The sequence below is a fragment of the Eubalaena glacialis genome, chromosome 7 (assembly GCF_028564815.1).
Source record: "Eubalaena glacialis isolate mEubGla1 chromosome 7, mEubGla1.1.hap2.+ XY, whole genome shotgun sequence".
In the NCBI taxonomy this organism is placed as follows: Eukaryota; Metazoa; Chordata; class Mammalia; order Artiodactyla; family Balaenidae; genus Eubalaena; species Eubalaena glacialis.
In genome coordinates this window covers 93,626,847-93,650,287 of record NC_083722.1, presented here as the reverse complement: position 1 = coordinate 93,650,287, position 23,441 = coordinate 93,626,847, and the positions used below count along the sequence as shown (strand labels likewise).

Genomic DNA, 23,441 nt, shown 5'->3' with positions numbered 1-23,441 from the left:
GGTTTACCTATTGTGTTTTACCTGTGAGTCTGACTTGGTGATATTTAAGTTAAGTGGGAATGCTTTGGGGTTGGTTGGTGGGTTTTGCCTGTGTGTTTGCTTGGCATTTATTAGAACTGTTTATCACACCATCATTGAAATTTATATTTATTTCCTACCAAAAGCAAATTTTATTTTGCAGTCACCAGTGGAAAGTATATTTAAGATATTCTAACTGTATATAAAGGATGATATTTTATCACTGAATGCTTTTAATACGGAATTGCTTTGCAGCTAATTTTTTCCCATCATGATGGAATGCTTAGGATAATTTAATGTCCTTTTCACAGTCCCAGTTTATCTCTCCCTTTTTTTTTTTTTTTTTTCCTCCTGCTCAAACGAGAGAAGAGTCCAAATGTAGGATCCTTGGGCCATGGTTTATTCTCCTGTTGTGCACAGATTTCCAGTTTTAGTTGGAACCTGTGGTCCCTGATGAGAAAACAGGAAACTTAGAGTCCTAACCTTATTGAAATCTCTGCCTGGTTTAGTCACAAGTCTGAGGCAACTCCTTCCAATAATGAAGCCATTGTACGCATCATATCTGATCAGTTCTTGAAATGTTTTAGTAAGTCTATCTTACAACATTATAAGAAGATAATCAGCAGCCTTAGAAGGTCCCCATCTGGACTGTAGAGTTCTTTTACTGAAAGATGTTTTGCCTTTTTGAGATAGCTCTCGCGTTTCATCATCTGTTCCGCCGAGATGAAGTGCATATGAAAAGTCAGTGACTCTGAATCCATCTGTTGTTATTATTTTCCACTGATAATTGGCTTGAACAATGAAATGTCTGTGTCTGCACCCTTTGAAACTGTACACCCTGTTTATTTTCTGGAGGTCTCACTGCAACTCCTCCCCCCCCCCATTTTCCCCCTTCATTCTCTCTCAAGCTTGCAGCGAGTGGCGCTTGTGTGAGGATGACATCTTTGACTCTGTGCATCAGTATGTGTCACTCAGCCTGTAAAGCTTGCATATGGATTTTTGTCACAATCCCTATGTCTGTGCTGTTTGCTCAGGGATCCAGTGCTCTGGCGGCAAGGAGCTTAGCTGGGGCCACAATGCATGGATCCCTTACCTGGATCGTCGTCTTTATTTCACTATCCTCATTAAAATATTAATTTCGAGGACAGTATCTAATACCTATGGAATTAGATACTACCTATAATTGTGTAATATATTCAGTTGCATCCAGGTTTGCACGATACAGAGCATTAATATTGGATTCCACTAACAGCATTTCCATTAGCTTGCTCAACCAGTATGAGATATAGATGAGCTGGGAAGCATAACTACCTACCAGAACTGCCAAAACAGTCATTAGAAGCTCCATTGGGATGGACAAAGGCCTTTTTCACAGTGATATACTGATTAAATTTTGTTCTATGGTTTATTTGCATCAAGGTTAGATCACTATAGTCTATGCAAGAGGGTTATCTAACACCTGACTTGGAAGGTCATTTCAAGACAAAACAGCGAAGAGAATAGGCATCTTGAGTTTCTTGGGGACCCCCTCTTAAAGAACCTGTATTTTATTTCAGGGGACTTTGGGAATTTTCAGATTTTCTCTCTGTATTATACCATAATATATGTTTAAGATTGGTTTTTTAAAACTTTTCAGTAATATTCTTTTGCTTTTGGGGCAGAATGATATAGCCAGGAAACAGTGTGGTGTTAATAAAATAAAACCCACTTTGGAAATAGAAAGCCACCTTATTTCCCTTGGCTAGCGTAATCGTGGTACATCCTCTGAGGCTGTGAAGGACCTGTGACCTACCCTTTTTTAGTCCAAGTAATAATGTAGGCACATCCTATGGAATAGCAGGGCTGGATTTGCCCCCAAAGTCCTATGTGGCATTAAAAGGACGTAGACGAACATAATCTTATTTATGTTTCAAATGAAATCATTTAATACTGCAAAGGTTATTAAAAAATAATTAAGTTACTAAGACCAACATGTAACTGGACCATACAGTAAGAGGTTAGGGGTATGAGTTGACTCCATGAGCTGAGAAAATGCAGTAGTGAATTCCTAGTGCCCGCATGTTTTTCCTCTTGCTTAAATTCCTCAGTTCTAAGGACAAATTATGTTGAGGTATGGCAAATTTTCTGCCAAAATGGAGAAAATTGTTGACTGTAATTATGTTATTTAATTGAAATTATAAGTGGTTGAGGCCACTCAGTTAAAAGCATTCTTTCTAATATATGGGTAATGTTTTTAAATGAGTGGTCATGGATTGATGACATTTGAAAGGCAGGCATTTGGGATGTATTTTTGGAAGACTCAAATTGTTTTTCTTAAATCATTAGTGAACTAAAGAGTGTAAAGGGACACTTTTTGTTTGGTTTATTCTCTTTAATTAGATATGTGTAAATATTCTTTATGAGAGCATATATATGCACGTATATGCACGTACATATATGTGCATGTATGTGTGTATATATTTCATATGTGTAAATATTTACACATAGATGCAACAGATCCTTCTGGAGGTACAGACTCACAGGGATCGGTTTATAATGGGGCAAAGCAGAGAAACAAGAGGTGTATTTCTGACCTTAAATTGTGGCCGAAAACATGTGATTGTTTAAACCTCTCATTGAATATTAGAGATCTTAAATTCAAGCTACAGTAAAACTCCGCTGATGTGTCTTACGCCAAGTTCTTTTTGGAGTGCTAGAGATACAACAATAGCCCTGTATTCCCCACGCCCTCCGCCATACATCCCCCGCCCCACCACCACCACCCCCCCGCCCCGGGCCAGGAGTGAGTTCTTAATTACTAATGAATGCAATTCATTTTAATTGTTATTATAGCAACAGAACATTTAACTGTCTCCTGTTTAGTCCTTGTCCTTTGGAACAGGCAGTGTCTCCCGTCAGAGAGAAGACAGGTAGAAGGCACAGCGGGCGTCTGATTGAGCCAGTTATTCATTTGCTGAGTGTTTGTGTTTATGCAAAGGGGCCTCTTCCTGCATATTTAATCTAGAGTAAGGCAGTGGCTTTTGTTGTGTTTAGCCCACATACCTTCAGTCCTCCCTCACACTGCCGCCAGCCTGGGAGCCCTGAGAGCTCGCAGGCTTCCCAGCGCCTGTACTTTCTCCCTTACAAACTCTCAACTTTCTTCCGTTGTGTGAAAATTGCCTCTGCGGCCCCAAAGCTTCCCTTCCTCACCATGAACGGGTAAGTGTGTGTGAAGCCAAGGCTGATACTTTTGTTTCATTTTCCAAATGTTGAGAGGCTACTTTGCCTGCTCTTCTGGTCCTGGTTCCTGGGCCGTTTGTCAGTTGCTTGGCAGCGTTGAAATAGACAAGTACAGGTGCCTCTCAGGAAATGTGGCTGAATTTTCAACTGGCAGAGAGAGGCTCTTGGGAACTGCGGGGGGCGGGGGGGGGGGGAGGAGAAACAGAGAGAGGGAGATGGGGAGAGAGAAAGAGAACAGCTTTATTATTCTTTGTCCTAACAAATCCTGTTTTGTAACTGTCCTGCAGATAATGCTGCCATTGTTTGCTAAAAGCCTTCAAACAGTGTGCGAGACCGAACTGTAAGAAAGCAGTGAAACTCTGCTGCTGTATTGTCTATCCCCAGGCCAGGGTCCTCCCCGAAAGTCTGTGCCGGAATAGGAAGGGTTTTCTTCAGTGGAAATCGAATCGTCTCTTCATTGATATTAATAGCACACTGGAGATGTTGGCCGTGCTGTGCAGAGCGGCGGTTGGGAGGGAAGGAAATCTGATCTTGCTGGGGGGAAGATGACAGCCTCTTGGCCCCATGGTGGAGGAGACATCCATCCAGGCTCAGCCTGCATAATGGCATCCTGGCTTAACTGTTTGCTCTAGGAATTTTAATCTTGCGCTGTTGGTTTTACTATCTGGGGTCTTGATATTTTTTGTTCCTGTACTGTCTTTAGAAAGTACGATGTTCAGGGTCTTAATCCAGTCTTTTTTAAAAGTGAAATTTAAAAAAAAAAAAAAAAAGAGAGAGACCTAGAGAAATTGACACGCTGTGCACTTTGATCATTCTGGGGTATGATGGTAGAAATCGTGGGAGAAATTCAAAACTAAATTGCCACAATTAAGAAGGATGAGCCGTCCAAGGGAAGGTATGTCCTATGTAAAGATATCTCCGAGGCTAGGAATTGTGTCCAGGGTCTGAAAGGAGTTTTCATTGCCAGTTAACTGTTGCCTCTGTTTGAGTGACTCTTTTCAACAGAAGAGTGTGCTGTTCCCCCGCAGGTCGGAAACCGTGAGAATGTGAATCCAATTTCATCAACCTTATTAAAATATGTAGGGACTTGGGTCTTCTTAGGTACAAATCAGTCTAGAGACTTAGAAGCATTTGTTAGCAGTGAGGCCGCTGAAGGTTTTTAATAATAAAATTACAAATACCCTGTCTAATTGTAAGTATATGACTTTTATGCTCGGTTTTTAAGGGGAAGAATACTTTTTTTTTTTTTTTCATGAGGAAAAGTAACTCCGCCAGAGCACCTTCTGTGATTAGCGCTATTGTATTCTTAAATTTTGATTGATAGAGATAATAGTTTTCACTTAAAAATACAGACAGGTACTTTAACTTTCCATGACAATAGCTATTTGCATTTCTTTTATCTTTTTGTTTAACATTTATGGGGGCTGGGATGGATTTGATTATTAACTCTTGTTGCACACACTCCGTGTAAATCTAAAACAAAGGCTTTGTTAGAGCTTCAAAGAGAAAACAGCAAATATTGTTTTTAGGTTTCAACATTTAAAGCCTGCTAAGGGATACCTATAAAATATTTTCACAGGACCATGACCAGGGTTTTGCTTTCCTTTAAGGTAAGAGAGAGTGGTTTTCTCCAAATGAGATAGGCCAACATGGAGTTGCGGGGGGCCTGAAGTAATTCCACAGGCAAGCCTCGGCCAGGTTTTGCCTGTACCATGGGGCTTACTTCATGTAGAGTAGTTCAGATTCTTCTTACTAGAATGGACCCCAAGTTAGGTCCTCTGATTTAGTTGAGGGTCCCAGAGGGTGGGGAGAAAGGAAGTAAAATGTTCCTCGCAGCAATAGGAGGGGAACGTAGGTGCAGTGATGGATCCCCTGTGGTAGATTTTTCTTTGCTAAAGAGAAGTAAAAGAGATGTGGCCCTTTGTAAACCAGCAAACCTGGGTGATGGCCAGGGTCGCCTCTGGTCCCAGAGACCTGCTCGACACAATAGTTTTCCTTTTCTTTCTTTTCTTTCTAATTTACTTCCTTTTCCTTCACCCCCCCCCACCCCTGCCCCTGCCCGTGTACTCTCCCTGTTTCTTTCCTTCTTTTCTCACTTCCTTCCCTCCCTCCTTCCTCTTTCTTGTTGTAAGCCTGATTCAGTATTTGAAGTTATTAGAGCAGAGGAAAAAAAAAAAAAAAAAAAACACTTTCAGGTTGATTTCTAAGCGGATTTTCTTGTCTTGAGTGCAAGAAAATGAAGTGACCCTTGTATTATCATTTCTCAGCTAGTCGAGTTTGTGTTGAAGATAGTTCTGTTTTTCTAGGACATCTTTGAAAAACAAGACAGAAAAGCCCACATGAGTTAAGATTCACAGGTTAAAGAGACAGCCATCTCTTGGAAATTGGCCCTTTGAGATTTTCTGTTTTCTCAGATGAAGTATATGTCATTTGATGGGGATATTTGGGAGGATGGGAAGTTTGAACCCTGTTTCTGGACTTCGAGAGAAGGGTTGCTCTAGCCAGAGATGAAACTCCTAACTGCCACCTTCATCATGGCGCAGGAGCTGGCGTTCATCATCCTCGCATCCCAGGGACACTGACACACAGTAGGTTCTCAGCCAGCATTCGTTGGGCTGAAGGTTGCAGTGAAATAAGGTGGCTGTCCTTCACAGTCTCTTGTGTACTTGTACAAAATGAAATATAATGCTGAAATCCTGATGCAAATCATTTCCTTGAGTTGCCATGAAAAAAGAGGGAGAAATATTTTTAATGGCAAAAAATAGAGCCTATATTGTTCATTTTTCTTCTTGTGAAATAAAATCACACCTCCATGTTTACCTGCACCTCGTTTCCAGCTAGGCCATACCAATTGGCAGGATCACACTGGTTAAATTAAGGGCAAATATACTGATAGAAAGTATGAAATTGAAGCACTGTAGTAACCTAAGGGGTCTAGAGAGTGAAATTCCTAATGGGGAATAGGGGGAACTGGGGAGACAGAGGAAGAGGAAGGTGCATTAGTCTCCTAACCTAGGGATCTCAGCTGAGGAGTAATGTCGTGGTCAAGGTCTTTATGGTCATCAAATAGCTTTAGGTAAATAACATTATCGCAAACAATAGTTAAGAGGCCACACTCAGAACATTTTCTGGTGTTCACAGGATCTTAATTGTACAGAGAATGACATAAAGGAAAATAAGTGATTTCTATTTACCGTATCCCTGGCTCACCTTTAAAAACCTAAAACCAATAGGAAACTTAAGAAGGAGAGAAAAAGAAAAAAAAAATGAAATTCATTTGGTGCCAGCATTTTTTCTAAGAGGAGACAAGGGGGCTGCAGGGCAATATTTTTCTTTTTCTTTTTAACTTAAAAGCGTTACATAATCGTTTAATTTTTACTTTTGGTACTTGTGCTGCCAGTAAACATGCAGATACGTAGTTGATATATTTGATAAGGTGAAGTGTTTTGTTTTGTTTTGTTTTTAATAGCAGTTTTAGAAATGGAAGTTTTATGCTTTGGAAAAAATGAAATGCAGATTTTTCTGCTAGTTGTTGATTTCTGATTCTTGTAGGCTAGTAATGAGGCAGACTCAGGCCCCAGAACTACTCCCTAATTTTCTTGTCTATTATATTGACACATTTCATTTAATTTAGCATGATGGCAAACAGCTGTTGAACTATTAATCTTTTCTCAGCAAAGCTGGAAAAATATCTTTTAGATTACTTTGCTAATGTATACTAAAAACTAAAATCAACAGAAATAAATTAATGAGTGGTCAAATGTACATTTGCATTAAAATTTATGGAACTTCAAAATGGAAGAAAATAGGGTTTGTATCCCACTGCCAATTTTTTATGTCTAAGTAAAAATTAAATGTAGCCAAATTTGTATTGCTTTAGTGATTATAAGTTGGAGGGTCAATTGTATAATATTGTTATTATTAATTTTTTTCCTCCAGGGAAAAATTACGCTCATAAAATCTGTGAGGGGGAACCAGCTTATACTTTGGCTCTGTGTTCACTTACCTACTGTTCTAGGTAGCTATAGGTGAGTAGAGAAACAGACGCAGTACTTACCTGGAAATGTTCTGCAGGTTTGAATACAACACTAGAGATAACTTTATACAAAGTAGGCATTTTCAGCAGTTTTTTTTGTTTTTTTTTTGTTTTTTTTACAGACATTAAATTTTAATAAGGTACAATTGTTTGCCAGGCCTATATGATCTTTGCAATGCAATCTTATCTGCATTGCAAAGTCTGATACTATAGACCTGACTGCCAAAAATGCAAGAATAGGTGCAACTCAATAGATAAAAATGAAAATTAGTTTAGAGTGCACACGTTGGAAAACATCTCAAGTGAAAAGGAGGGAGAAAGGGCGTTCTTGCCCTGAATTGAGTAGGGTCTGCCAGAGTTCACTTACTTTCCATTTAAGATTGGATGAGTGGCGGAGATGGAAATTTCTGTTGTGTGAGACGGCTGCCGTGCCTCGTGTCTCATGAGCTCTTCTTATTGGCGTGGGGCGGGGCTGCTTTGTAGATCTCAGCATTACCTCGAGGACCCGACCATCACAGCTCTGTTTTCTTATCACCATTTGCGCTCTAACCAAGTTCTCACCGCTGGAGAAACCAATCCTTGGCGACACACCTCAGCAGTAAAGCACACGATTTTCATTTTCGATTTGAATTGTTTTGTGTCAAAACAAAAAGGTTTGGGGCAGGTTGCAAAACAGTAATTTCAAGTCCCAGAGCTAGGGTTTTCCCCCACCCAAATGGTGAACATTTATGGTGAAAACCTCCAATTTCCTCTTACAGTAAACATGAAAATTATGATTTCACTCAGAGCCTGCATTTTTTCCCAATCTTAATGGCAAGAATCTGCATACACTTGCTTGTGGAAATGTCATAAATTGGCCTCCGATCAATTCCTCAAAGATAGTACACACCAAAGTACCACTTTCAAATTTTTAGCCCTAGTGAAATAAGATTGAACTCTTCTCAGTGATGTTTGCCTTTCCACATTCAGGGCCAACAGCCGAGGGATGAGCAGAGAAATATTCTGTATCAAATTTGAACCACTTCATTACATGTTGTTCTGAAGAGTAAGCAAAAGGATATTAACGTTTTAGTAAAAAGATGGTATGACTTCACCATCTTAAGAAAACGTACGTATATATGAGCATTTGGTCAATTGATGTGGAATGAATCCTGTACCCTGTTGGTAACTTGATCTAAATTAATAAACAAATGTTTTTCTTTTCCCTTGTGCCATATGTTGATCCCAGTTACATGGGCAGAGAGAGGCAGCTTGTAATGTTTCTTAAAGGATTATACGCTGTTTTGCATAAGGGAGTATGCAGATGCAGAAGTTAGATGTGTTCCGTGCTTCCTTTGTGTTTTAGGAAGCTTGATTTCAATTGTTGATTTCATCTGACACGAGCCATTTTTATTGAACTTAGTAGGTCTGGTAGAGGTACGCTAAGTGGAAAACATTGTGTGAACAGCTTTCACCCACCGATGAACCCCCCCACCCCTCCGCAAGCTGAAAATTGTGGTGCTTTTATTCATTTTGAAAGGTCCAGAGTGGCATAAAGCATCTTGTCTATAAGAACTAACGCTCTTGCAAGGGGAAAAAAAGTAAGCCTCTGCTTTAATGAAATTAGAGATGTCGTGGATGTTAACCAAACAAAGACACGTTCAAGTAGCAGTCTGGTTTCCAAAAACAAAGGCCTATGACTCACATGTTATTCCACATGAAATAAATTGATAGGCAACAAGATGAGAAAAAGTTCATAGGCAAAATATGAAATGCTTCATCTTGACTTTTTCCGTCCAAGTTGTTGTTATCGTCTTGAAGAGCCTCAAAGGCACATGGTCCACTAAGTGGAGGTCTTGACACTGGTTTTTATTAACTCTGAGAGTCTTTTGCCATTAAATAGAATTGAGTTCTTTGGTTGGTTTTCTTGCATCTCTCCCAGGCAAATAGGTGGTTGCTACTTTGTCTTGACATTCAGATTTTGATATTCTCTTTTGTTTTCAGGGTAAGAAGTGACCTTTTGAGGTGACTATAACAGAAGATTGCTTTACAGAAGCCAAAAAAGGTAAATGCAAATACGATTAGTGGAATTACATCTAGGACTCTATCTACCAACTTCTAGGCATCTTAATTCAGTTCTTTTCGGATCTACATAATTATCAAATATACATGTATTTATTTGTGTGTAAGTGTGTATGTAGCGTATTTTTGGAGGCCTTTAAAGAAAAGATTGCTCTTAACAAATGGTTCACATAGTCACATTTCCCCCCCGCCCCCCGCCAAATATTATCAAACTTTTCCCCTGTTTGTGGAAGTCGAATTTTTTTTTTTTTTTTTTTTTTGGTTGTTGACTTGGTAGGTTTAAAGTTAGAAAGGAATATTCACATCACAAAAGTGGTGATTCATAAAATTAACTTGCTGCAAACAGGAGTAACGCGTGTCCGTCTTCTGTGCTGAAGTGGTGTCATCCAATGGATGTTCATCTGGCTGCTTTATAATCCCTTCTTTCAGAAATTAATAGTCAGGCACCATAGCAACACGCCGCGTTGATGTAACTGCCATGTGGCGTGGGGCATGTCCCTGTGACGTCGGCGCTCAGCTGCCTTGTTCTCTTGACCTTGCTTGAAAATCAAATGAGTACTTAATTTTAAAATTAGAAGTTTTCATAGAGACTAGTGTAGCTTGATGAATTAAAGCTAAGTTAAATTTTCTCAAACTCACTTGTGGGAGCAGGGGCAAAAAAGCACTCTGGTTAAAACGGTTCTGGAGGCTACATTTTTTTTTTTTTTGATTCCCAAAGTATGTCTCCGGTGAGGGCAGAGGTCGCCTCCCTCAGGCTCATCTTGCAGGTCACTTTCAAGTCTGATGTTTCTCAAGGAGCAAGCGTCTTCATTTTATTTTTGAGTCTTGGCCAATGGTGTTCGCATTTGATTGAGTAGATTTGTGTCTGCTTTAAAACACTTACTTGCCAGCCTGGTTACTACACAAAGCCTTTGCTCAGATCTTACCAAGTTAGAGTTTATGAATTTGTAAGATACAGACTTCTTATTCTTCAGGTGAGCAAGGTTTTTTGTGAAACTTTGCTAATGTGAAGATTCTTAGCTCGGTTTTGTTTTTAATCTCACCCAGGGTTTGGGGGTTCTAGAAGGCACTATCAAGGTAGGGATTTGTTTTTCCAGTTGCATTCTGGCACATTTGATTTGGGCCCAAAAAATCCAACCAACTTTCCTCATTTCACTATCTTTGTTGTTTAAATTAAACCGTGTGGGAAGCACCTAATTGTCCTCCAAAGAGGATATATTACCTTTCAGATGTTCTGGCATGGAAAAGGTTGATTCCAACCAGTCATTGGGGCTCTCAGCTCCTACCTCGCATGACTTCTGGCAAAGCACTTCCCAGTTTCCCAGTTTTAGTCTACTTCAGGGCTCTGCAGCCGCCTTCTGTAAAAGGCCATCCACTCACTATTCCCTGTTTTGTGGGCATTTTGTCTCTGCCACGGTTAGTCAGCTGCATGTTGTGTGTTCTGGTCTCTGTGATCCCTGCAAGATCGCAATCCAAGGTGTTCCTCATTGAAAGCCAGGCCAGGTGCTGAACTCATTTTGTGCTGTTAGCAAAGGTCTCTGGTGCAGCTAAAAATAGTGATGAAACAAAGCTGGAAAAGTGGTTGAAAAGATGAAATATCCCTCCAGCTCCAAAAATGGGCTTAATGAGTAGGTTTTCATTGTTTTATTTGGAATCACCTGTAAGCATAAACTATTTTTCTCCTGACTGATGTCATTATGATGACCATGCTTACACCCATGACGTGAAAATATTTGAATTTGTGCAGTACGATTTTTCCCAATTCCATGATACTGTTCAAGGTTAAAGATATCATGAGTCAAGGGCAAGTTTGGGGAAAAAAAAAAGTTTCCAGGAATTTGTCATTCGTTGACTAAGAAAGGTAGTCCATGCGGAGGATAAAACAAGCTTTTTTATAATTACTGTCAAGAACATGGTGTATTATACAGTATCCAGCAACTCAGGAACGCTTTGTCAAATTTAAGGAGAATAGAAAAATTTTGTCCTCCTGATGCCTCCTTTCATAAAACAAAGGAAGCTGAACAACGAATTCATCTAATTTTTCTTTTTGTCTTGACTGCTAGGAATCTCAGAGTAAGAGTTTTTGCTTAAGCTTAGTAGTATTTTTTAACTTCAACTTTTTGTTTGTTGATATTCTGCTTTTAAGTCAACTTCATTTTTCCTACTCCCAATTAACATTTTATTATTTAACTGTTTTTCTTCTACAATATCAATTCCATTTGTGTTTTGACTCCCTTTTCAGTTTTTTTTTTAGAAATAAGATATATAGACAAATAGATAATAACTTACATGTACTCTTTTACCTTTTAACAAGCTCAAGGATCCTTCAAAAACTAATTCTTACATATCTTGACCTCTTACATATGAAGGAAAAAAAGATTTGTTAAAAATATAAAATCTAAAAAAATTTATAAAATGGATAGAATGCTTAGTGTTTCCTCCCAGTGAACAAACCTTAAACAAAGATACTGTGCTGCCCAGTGATGGTCAAGAGACCAGCACCATCTTCCACAGTACTCACAGGATAGAGATTTCAGATACCAGGAGCTCCTCAGTCAGTGGCATGCCCAAATTCGAAATCTGGGACTCATTAACAGTCAGCATAAATGCAAATAAATGTGCCTACAGTGGCACTCTGGGAACAACTGGTTATGTGCATAAAAGTGGCCGGGAAAATTCAGAAAACCAGATGAAGACATTTTTCCAAGTTAGATTCAGAAGTCTGAAAGATCATACATAACACTCATCATACTTGGTAGTGATAGAACAATTTCTTCCAAGTAGATTTGAGCACTTTACAAAATGGGTCTGGTTGCTGACATCCCTGAGAGGTAACGCTAATTATTATAATCCCCACTTTACAAACTGGGAAACCGGTCACATTAGTAACTTATCCAAGGTCATGTAAAATATCAAGACTGGAGCTAAAAGGACAGCTTGCTCTGGTCACAATTACATTGATGCCATTCTATCATGGCTGCCTTGGTTTGGTGGTTTAATATATAGGTTTCTGTGTCATTTTTTTCCCTGCTTCCCCCAAACATTTGCAATTCACCCACACAGGTTTTTGCTAAAACTTCAAATCCAATTTGTGAAATTCATTGTCTTGGATTCAGTTGTGAATGACAGTGGGAGTTAATTGATGATAATCATGAAGCTCATATAGATTACAGTTAAATGGTTATTCTTTAAATATTGGTCATCTTCAAACTTCATTTTTTGTGTTGCTTCAGTTTTATAGTCAACTTGTTAATGAGAAAGTTAAAAAACAATCTAAAAGAAAGGGTGATGGTTGCAGTTTTTCTTCCACCCCCGATTTGAGCTATTTTTTTGTTAGATTAAGGAGTGATAAGGCATCTTTATAGACTTCACTCATTGTGTCTTACATATTACAAATTATTTCTTGGTTACAAACAAAGTTAGAAATAGCTATCCAGCCATTTTAAATGTATTCATTGGTTCTTTTGAAAGTATATATTTACGTGATTCAAGTGTTTACTTAATGAAAACGATATTCTGAGTTAAATCCATTCAAAATGACCTCTTTATAGCATTAAGCATTTGAACTATTTGCCTATTCATGAAGTTGTTATAAAGACACTGGGAAAGAGTGATACCAGCTGACCACGGTGGCTGAAACGACTAGTCAGTCAGTTTAGTTAAGCGTTGAATTCCATCCTGCCTCCCCTTCACACTCATATACCCATGCCTGGGTTGTAACACTCAGAGTTAAGACTAGGCTGATATAACATAAAGACTCCAACATACAATGGCTTAAATCAAATAGAAGTTTACTTCCCTGTCTCATCTAATAATCTGGCCATTCTAGCTTGACTGGATGGGTTCTTTTCTTTTGTGCTTCTCTACTTTGGGCCTTTGTCCTTATCTACATGGTTGAAATACAGTGAAGTCCAAGGCAAGCAATTTTCTTTGAAGCAAATGATTTAAAAATTGCACACATCACATCCATTGACGTTTAATTGGTAAGATTATGATCATTTCACAAGAAGCTGCAAGGACTGCTGGGAAATGTCTCTAGCTGGGTAGCCAGGAGCATGGGAGAATTGGAGAACAGATTTAAGGGGACAATTAGGACACCAGCAACTTGATTGGTTGAAATGCCTCAGTCCAGTAATTTCATTCATTCATACATACATACAAATGTACATACTACATGTGTATGTACGTTAATTCTTACTGCAGGTATTTACTGATGATTGTGTGCTAGGTGCTAGGATCATAGCACTACATAAGAAGGATACCGTCTCTGTCCTCCTAGAGTTTATGTTGTAAAGGGGAAGACAGACATTATGGATGATGGTGACAGGTATTCGGAAGGGCAAATATTGGTTGCTATGAGAAAGTGTTCTCTAACACGGAGACCAGGGTGTCAGGAATTTATGTATTTTACTATTATCGGAAAGCTAAGTTAGACTAACTTGATTTCCTTGTATCTTTCATGCTAGTGTTGTTGTGAATGTTATTAGGCATGTTAATTTTTTGTTAATAGCTTTATTGAGATATAATTCACACACATTACAGTTCACTCATTTGAAGTGTACTGTTCAGTGGTTTTTAGTATATTCACAGAGTTTGTAACCATCATCACAATCTAGTTTTAGAACATTTTCATCACCTCAGAGAGAGACCCCACACCCACTAGCAGTTAATCCCCTCAACCCAGCCCCTGGCAACAACAAATCTACTTTCTGTCTGTAGAGTTTTACCTTTTCTGGATATTTCACATAAATGGAATTGTACAATATGTGGTCTTTTGTGACTGACTGCTTTCCTTTAGCATAATGTCTTCAAGGTTCATCCAAAGCATTTAAATTTTTAACTGTCCTACAACCTCAGAGTTGTATGAGTTCTTACTCCTAAATCCAGCAAAATGGTGGCCTGAAATATTCTCACAAGGGATGGCATTGGGGGGGGGGGAAATTACTGTTTTCATGCTGTTTATATTTCCATAGAAATAGACTTGGCCTCCCAACAGTTAAACTTCAGAATTTAAATGTTTGCATTTTAAGTTAGCTGTTTTTAAACATTGTTAGCCATAATGCTAAACTCAGTAACTCTGTAAACAAGAGCTGTCTCTCTTGAATGTTCGTTTCAAAGAAAATAAATTTTAAATATTGATTTCCAGAGAAATATGCTCAATAGAGTTCGTTTTCAAGCAGAAGTCACTTGTTGAAATGTACATGAAGGCACGTTTTGTAGTAAAGACAACATTTGCAACAGTTATCAAGTAGCCATATTTTTGCACAGTGAACAGTAAAAATACAAATAACAAATGGTTTTAGTCATGTTTTTTAAATGACGTTTTTGCTCTTTCATCTGCCAAGGGCACAGATATCCAAACGGCCTACCGTGAGCATCTTCGGAAGAAGTTCTCAGCTTTGGTGAAAACCTAACAGCTTACCAGAGATGTAGGAAGTATTGCCTTTCTTTGGCAATTCAAAAATCTCAGAGAAAATCTGAAGCTCAAAAATGTATAAAAACAAAACCCTGTTCAGGGTAGCACATCTGTGGTAACCTTGACTGCATGCTTTCTAATGTATCTAGTAACATCCAGGACCTTAAAGGAGGAAATGGTATATCAGTGGTAGAATCCTTATTCTGAGTCTGTTTTAGAAGTTGACACCTTCTGCCCAGGGCTGAGTTTGGATTTGAAGTTGATGGTGTCTTTTTAAAAGTCTGTTGGTGAGTAGGACTTTCATAAACGGAAAATGAAATTAATCATTTAAGTTTGTACTTCTCTGTCCTTGATCTGAACTATTGTACTTCCATGGCCTTTGCATGGGTTGAGAGTGAGGGGGGAGAAAAATGAAAAACTTGAAGTATTTGTGCTCTATTCAGATGCACTCTTTCTGAAGTGTGAAGATTATGCAGACTTTCCCTTGTATGTTGTATATTAGCAGGTATATGGTATATAATTACAGGTAATTCGATGTTTTGTTAATTATCTGACAGTGGAGTGAGTTATTTAAAATTACCTTTTAATTTAAAAAAATCTTGCATCATTGGATATGGATTGTGATGATTTCGGTTCATGGATTGGCATGGATCTTCACTTCCTCACCCTTTCCTCCAGCCCGCTCTTTTCTGGAAGTCAGTTTCTCTTTTAAAGGATCTTGAGCAGTCCCTGGAGGCCAAAGGAAGTGTCCTAAAATCCATTCATTACAGATGACATTTCTTTAAAGTTTATTTAGAGCAGTGATTTTCACAGGGCACATGGGGACCCATTTGTGGGTTGGGAAATCAATTCAGTGGGCTGTGCCCAAGAATTAAAAAGAAAAATAGAATAAGTATACAATAGAGCAGAAAAAAAACAGAGTAGAATAGACCTGCACTGTCTGATGTTGAAACCACTGGCCACATGTAGCTATTGAGCCCTTGAAATGTGGTTAGCCCAAACTTACATGCTGTAAGCTTAAAATCCACAAAGCCTTTCAAGGAGTTTGTATGGAAAAAAGAATGTGAAATATTTGAATCACTCTTCTTTATTGATTACACATTAAAATGAGCATAGTTTGGATACATTGGATTAAGTAAAATATTAAAATTAATTTCAAGGTTTCTTTTGACTTTCTCCAGTGTGGTTACAATTACTTATGTGGCAGGCATTGTATTTCTCTTGGGCAGTTTTGCTGTAGCTGATGGGGAATAGAGCAGTGAATGACACAGCCACAAGGCCTCTGCTCATGGCTCTAGGGGGTGTGGACAGGTAGGGGAACACAATAAATAAATATGAGGTGACCGGTGTGGTGGAGAAAATATAGGCGGATAAGGGAGGTCCAGTTGCCAGAGGGAAGGGGGTTGCAACTGTAAATAGTCAGGGTAAGTCTAACTGAAGCACAGGCATTTGAGCAAAGATAAGGCATGTTCTCAAAAGAGTACGTTGGCCACTGTGGCCAAACCAAAGTCATCCAAGGAGGAGAGTAGTGGGGGACAAGGACAAGGAGTAACAGGGCCAGACCTAGTAGGGCATTAAGGCTCACTGGACTCTTAATCTCTTAGTGAAGTAGGGAGCCGTGGATAGGCTTTGAGATGGGACAAGATGTGAGTCACGCTTTAAATGGATCACTCTGGAAACAGGTTTTTTTGGTTTTTTTTTAAATAAATTTATTTTATTTATTTATTTTTATTTTTGGTTGTGTTGGGTCTTTGTTGCTGTGCACGGGCTTTATCTAGTCATGGCGAGCGGGGGCTACTCTTCTTTGCGGTGCGCAGGCTTCTCATTGCAGTAGCTTCTCTTGTTGCGGAGCACAGGCTCTAGGCGCGCGGGCTTCAGTAGTTGCAGCATGCGGGCTTCAGTAGTCGCAGCACGTGGGCTCCAGGGCACACGGGCCTCAGTAGTTGTGGTGTGCGGGCTCAGTAGTTGTGGCTCGCGGGCTCTAGAGCGCAGGCTCAGTAGTTGTGGCGCACGGGCCTAGTTGCTCCTTGGCACGTGGAATCTTCCCAGACCAGGGCTCGAACCCGTGTCCGCTGCATTGGCAGGCGGTTTCTTAACCACTGCGCCACCAGGGAATCCCTGGAAGCTGTTTTGAAAGTAGACGGTGGGTGGGTGAGGTGATAGGCAAGAAGACGTGTTAGGAGTCCACTGTGATAATTCCCAGTGAGACAGGGTGACGGCCAGGATCAGTATGGCAGTAGAGGTGGCAGGGGATTTATGAAATTCTAACAAATTTAGTTTGGTAGTTATATTTGGAATTTATCTGTAGGTAGAATCCAAGGATTTCCTGGTGGAATGGATGTGAAGTTTGAAAACAGTTGCATCAAGGATGACTCCCAAGATTTTTGTCTTGTGTGATGGGGTAGTATCAACTGATGGATTGATTGTGGTTAGAAAGAAAGAAGTCAGATAGAAGACTGAGGACTTTCAGTTTAAGCAGCTGCTGGAAGGATGGGGCTGGCACTACCCAAAATATGGAAGCCTGTGGGGGAACAGGTTTGGGGGTGTTAAAGGAAAAAATTATTTAATTTCACTTGTTAAAGACGGTAGTGCCTTCTTTATTCGGGACCTTCCCGATAGGTGTAGGGAACGCTGCAGTGAGGTTTTATAGGAGGAAGAAGAGACTGACCTCACCTCCAGTTACAGCATGGGCAAGTGAGAATCTATAGCCAAGAAGCAGGGTGCGGGGGGGGGGGGGGTGGTCAGTAGATGGACAGTTTCCGGAAGGAAACATCAGGAGTAAGGGGGGATTCTGGCTAAACTGATCTAACAAGATTCTTGCTGAAGATAAGCTAGGGTGACTCGACATCACCTGGAGGATGGTGGCGAGTGAGGAACCCAATCAGATATCAGGGGTGATCAGATATCAAAGGTGAGAGAGTTCTGGTTAAGCTGACTGAGCAGGGTTCTTGCTAAAACTGGGCTTTACAAGGAAGTGCACAGATGGCTTCAGAAGCCTGATTCAAGTTTGATCAAGCCAAGCATCTTTGTCGAGAGTGGACGAGGGAAGCAGGGGATACCAGGAGTATAGCTGTAGACATGTGAGGTTGGAGTGGCTTATTTCTCACCCAGACTGAGATATCAAGTGGGCATTTGGATATGTGGGTCTAGAAATGTCTTAGCTAGGGCTATACGTTGAGGCTTTATAAGAATGTAAGTGTCAGTAAAGGCACGAACCTAGATGAGCTCACCAAGGCGGGGGACAGTGGTGTCGATAAAGAAGAGAAGGGTTCCAGGATGTGGGTTCTGAAGCCAACACCATTAAAAGATTTGAGCATAAGACACGGAGGAGAGGTCAAAGACGGGAGGAAAACTCCGGGACTCCAGAGAACCAGAGCCCCATTGAGGACATTGTTTAAGGGAGGCGAGCATTGGCACTTGTATACAGTGTTGCGCAGAGGTCAAAGCAATGATGACAAAGAACTGACCATTGGGTTTCTGAACGTGAAAGTCATTGATAACCGTAACAGGAGTCAAAAATGGTTGAATCTCACTCCTGGCTTCATACAGCTACCTGTCTGCTTTTGGAAGTTAGGCATCTAGAATGATTTTTCCAGGAATAGTGCCTGCTCAGCACTCTTATTTGTTAAGATCATCACATGTGCCTCCACCTCTTGCAGCCCCACTCGGAAAGGGTCTAACTCTGACCTTTAGGTCATAGGACAGCCTGTGGGAAGTGATCAGAGGAAAACTCACTGTTTCCTGATGAAATCCTGTGCATTTTGCGCCATGCAACTCATTCTCTAATCCGATGGTTCAGATATTAAATACAAATAAAAGGCAGGGGTAAAAGGAGATATATATTTACATGTCGAACTTAAAGTACGTTGTCTTTAATCATCTAAAGTACATCATAGCTTGGTGTGGTTAACCTGATCTCTAGATTAGTAGAGTACTAGTTGGTGCGTGAGCCACACATGAGTGTATCATCTTTACCTTATACTAATATAGGTAGTCTTTGATGGGTTCATCCATCTTTCAAATTAACTAAGAGCATCAAAGACTCTGGCTCATTCAAAAATTCTGAAACAGTTGAACATTTTCGAGATTTCTAGGCTGATCCCAAGTCTTCGAGCGTCTAGGAAATTGTAGGTAAAATAATGAAAAACATACATTGTCACTTTTTAGATACTAAATACCATCAAGGTGGTATTGGGTGAGGTAAGAGTATCCTCTCTTTGTGGAAGATGATAAATGTACTTCTTAATTTTTTTTCATGATAAAATGGCATTAAAAGAAATTAGAAGAGGATGAAAATGTACGAAGAAAAATTTCACTGGTGACCTCACCTAAATAGTTCAACATTTTATCTGTATCCTGCCAGTGTTTTGTATATATAGATTTGTTTATATGTACTACTTGTACTGTATATAGTATTTTGTTTCCTGCTTTTACCCTTAAAATATCATGAGTGTTTTCCCAAGTTATCACTGTTATATCTCGGTCTTATTTTTAGGGTATCTTGGTGACTTCCATTCTTGTGTTATCTATTCCTGCAAGGATGGGTCTTCTGATTCCCTCCAGTTACTAATGATGGCCAGTATGCCTGTGTAGGATGTCTCAAGATAGCTCAGTCTCTTGAATTAGTTTTAGAAATACGATGTTGGGATTTTAGGTTATCACTCAGTTTCTCCCTCTACTTTTAAGTAATATTAACATTAATTTGAGACACATAAAGTCATCCCCTGGTGTCGACTGCATGTGTTTTCCATAATAAGGTGAGGTACGCTTTGCATTAACTTTGATTTCACAATTTCTGGACTTTAAGTCGCTCGGCATTTTTCTCTTCTGATCTGATATTTCCCACTTCCCCAACTTGATTTCCACCATGGGAGCAGGGAACTTTGCGTCCTTTCAAGGGACAGCCATTCATCCTCTCTTTGTTGCGTTATCCCAAACGTCACTCCTTCTCTTTTCCCAGAGCAAGCCGTTAATTTACTTTGCCTGCATTTGCATCTCCAGAATTTGCTTTGGTTGAGTTTTGGTCAGTTTACTCTGGAAGACTCAAATGTCTTTACCGCTTTTAAAGTATAAAATTTAAGTTTACTTGCATGCCATACCTTAGGGGTACTGTCATTAATTGTTTAGGCAACACATATTTGTTGAGTTCCTGGGAGGTTCATGGCGTGTTTAAAATTGAACTGTGTACCTCTGTCCTTTGTGGCCATTCCCCTATCTAGTACTGAAATCCCCAAACGGCCACTCAATGAAGTATTCTTAGATTTATAACTTCAGAGAGAACCAGGGAATGTTAGCCTTCTCTGGTCAATTCCTTGTAAGTTACTGAAGATGAAACTGAGACCCAGAAAAGGAAAAAGATGTTCCCCTGGCCACCGCCTAATTGTAGCTGTCTGTTTTGGGATTCCCTCTCTCTTCTAATATACCTCTTCCTTCCTTTTATGATGCAATATCAAAAACAAGTGGAAATGTTAAAATTTCACTATTAAAAAGTTCACTGTTTAAAAAAAACGGACCTGATGAAAACCAAAATGTATTTTTTTATATAGATGGCCCTTTCTTAAGTTTCATTTCCAACGCACTCTCCTTTTTCCAGCTGTGTTAAGGGGAATTACACCATTTACAAGTGTTTAAAAATATTAAATATGAAAAACAGCATCTAAATATGTTAATTCAGAAAATGCCCACTTTTCACTTTCCCTCCCTCCCTCATTTCCTCCTTCCCTCCTGCTCCAGCTTCTAAATCTTCTTCTTTTCCTCCCCCTCCCCTCCTCCCCCCTCCCCTCCTCCCCCCTCCCCTCCTCCCCCCTCCCTCCCCCTCCCCCTCCTCCTCCTTTCTCTCCATCTTCCTCCTCTTCTGCCTCCTGTTCTTTCTTCTCTTCCTCCTTGTCCCTCTTCCTCCTCCCTTCCTCCCCCTCCCTCCCTCCCCTCCTCCCCCTCCCTCCCTCCCCTCCTCCCCCTCCCTCCCTCCCCCTCCCTCCCCCTCCCCTTCCCCCTCCTCCTCCTTTCTCTCCATCTTCCTCCTCTTCTGCCTCCTGTTCTTTCTTCTCTTCCTCCTTGTCCCTCTTCCTCCTCCCTTCCTCTCTCTCCCTGTCTCTGTCCTTCCTCTGAAGCCTGATTTTTTTTTTAACAAGGATATTTAATGAAGATGTGTGTAATGTTAGAATCTTTCTGCCAGTTGACAACTACTATGCATTTTTTAAATAGTTGAGTATTGTACATAGCATGAGAATTTAGGTGTCCACTCTCTCCTTATCTGACTGATTAACTCCAGTGAGCCACTCCCTTGTGACATGTGTTTTTCCAAGGACTGAGACACAAAAAAAGGATTATAAGGTGTGTTGGTCATTGTTTTTGAGGTGCACACTGTCTAACTGATTGGAACTGCTTAGCTCTGAAGCTCTCTCCCCCTCGTTCTGGAATGGGGTTGACATCCTCTCTTTATTTCCTTACGTGGGATCAAAACACATAAAGACCAGTATAGAATTGTCACCTTGAAGGGTCATATAATTTCATTAGTTTAGTTCTTATAATGTTATTAGTAATAGAACATAGAATAGGAAATTCTTGTAAACTTCATTTTTTTTTCTGATTACAAGTGTAAAAACCAGCTCATTATAGGGAATTTGAAATTGTAGAAAAGTTGACCAAACACAAAAGTAAAAATAATCAAGAATCCTGACCCTGGGAATAACATATAGTTTCTTCAATTCCTTTTTCATTGGATGTACACATATTAATGAAATTTAATTAACTCTTCTTCAGTATTGAGTGTGGGAGTCATTTCCAGTTTTTCTATAATATGTTGCAGTAGGCGTATCTGTGCACAAACGTTTATCAGTTTCCATTTCTTTAGATATATTCTATAGGGGGAAATTTCTAGAAGAAAAGTTATGGAATTCTTATAGATTTTCCATACATGTTATCAGCGTACTTTTCAAAATGCACCGATTTTTACTTCTACCAATACTGAATGAGAATGTTTATTTCACTGCAACTTCGCCAACACGAAGTTTTATCATTTTTTGTTATCACTTAAATCATAGAAGAAAAAAAAGTGTATGTCTTTTTTTTTTCTTGTTCAATTCTTTCTTTACACATGAAGTCCAGAAGTTTTGTTTCTTGAGGCTGTTTATATTTCTTCTTTTAAGTTTTCATAATTTCGGGAGCAGCCAGGGTTTCGAGGAGTGGCGATGGGGGAGTCCAAGGTGCTGGGCAGCTAGAGAAGGGATCCTGTTATCGGGAGGTTGCTTGACCATTGGCTCTTCTGCCAGAATTTACAGAGTAATTCGCTGAGTGCTACATTACAGCTTAGATCTGAGTGCTAAAATACTGAAAGGCCAGACCAGTGGCATTCTGATGCTCCCGAAATCCCATGGAGAGATCTGGGGCTCAGAAGCTTTTCAAAAACTTTGATGCTTTAAGTTCGTTCCTTTATTCAGTGAATAATTATTGAGTGCTTACTTATTCCTGGCACTATGTGGGGCAGCAGGGAATACTTAGTAAGCAAAAAAAGGGAAGTGCTTCTGTAAATAAGGTGGATGTGTACCTGCTTGCTTTATGGTGGGCACAAACAGGACAGATCTGTGTAAGGCATTTAGCCCAATAAGAGCAACTAGCTGCTGTTCATCTTATATGTCTCTGTTGTCATCAGCATCTCAAATTTAAAAACAAAACAAACAAACAAAAAACAGTGTTCAGCCGGATCCCATCTCTATAGTCTCCTTATCACCCGCGGGATAGGGCCTGTGCTCCCCAGCCTGGGAAGTTTCTCTCCATTTCTTTTAGCCGCTTTACCCAGTGAGCTAGTATCTTCCAGCTATGTGGTTCCAGAAGCTTCGAGAGCAGCAGGGCTGTGTCCAGCTAAACAGTAAGACCCTGGGGACAGCCCCTTGGGCTCCAGGGAGCTCCTCTGATTTCCAGCAGTTTCGTAGGGGTGTTGCTGAAGGTTGAGCTCCAAAGGCAGTGAGGGCGCTGGCAGTTGCACTCCCCCGCCCCGGGTGTTTGCTGTTAGTCTCTAAGCCCAAGCAGCTGATTCTCATCAACCCTGAATCTAAGGATTAAAAATTACTACATACATACACACATATATCTATGGAAAGGGCACTTCCTCTGGCTTTCTCTGTCCTCTCCGAGATTCCCCGCGCTCGGCGCTGATGGAGGGCAAGCAGGCCCCCAGGCCAGGACCACCCTGGGCCCCTTCTTTGGCTTTCCCCACTCCCCGGAATGCGCTTGGAAACCGTACTCCTGTCTGTGTACTTGCCTGGTTCCTATCACCACCGTTTCAAAACACAACCAGTTTCTAATGGAAAAATAAACATTTCTGATGCCGAAGTGAGGAAGGGGTAGCTCCTTGTTTCGGACCAGTGTGTCCTGCCCCCCACCAGAGAGGGCGTGGTTTGGGGGAGGCTGCGTCTGAGTTCGGATGTGTCCATTCTACGGCCTGCTTTTGACTCGCTCACTCAGTGGTCCCCATCTGTGACACGGGGACAGTGAAAGGCCCCGTCTCGTCGGTGTGCTGTGAAGATCACAGAAAGAAGAGTGTGGTTAAGTGTTCTGTTTAGAGTTCTGCACTGGAGGCCCTGTCCTGCTACTTCTCAGCTTGGCGATGTTGAGGAAGTAACCGGAACTCTCCAAGCCTTGTTTTCTTTATCTGAAAAACTAGGGACTAAACTAGTACCTCCCCTTTGAGAT

The 23,441-nt window shown here is 40.3% G+C and overlaps 1 protein-coding gene across 7 annotated transcripts in view; it reads left to right on the top strand.

Moving 5' to 3' along the window:
* The window catches only part of FOXP1 (forkhead box P1), a 590,013-nt gene that overhangs the window by 262,592 nt on the left and 303,980 nt on the right, over nucleotides 1-23,441 (top strand). For all 7 annotated transcript variants that reach the window (XM_061197147.1, XM_061197146.1, XM_061197151.1 and 4 more), the window contains one exon: nucleotides 9,257-9,317. The gene's annotated coding sequence lies outside the window, so the exon portion shown is untranslated. The remainder of the gene's footprint in view (nucleotides 1-9,256; nucleotides 9,318-23,441) is intronic.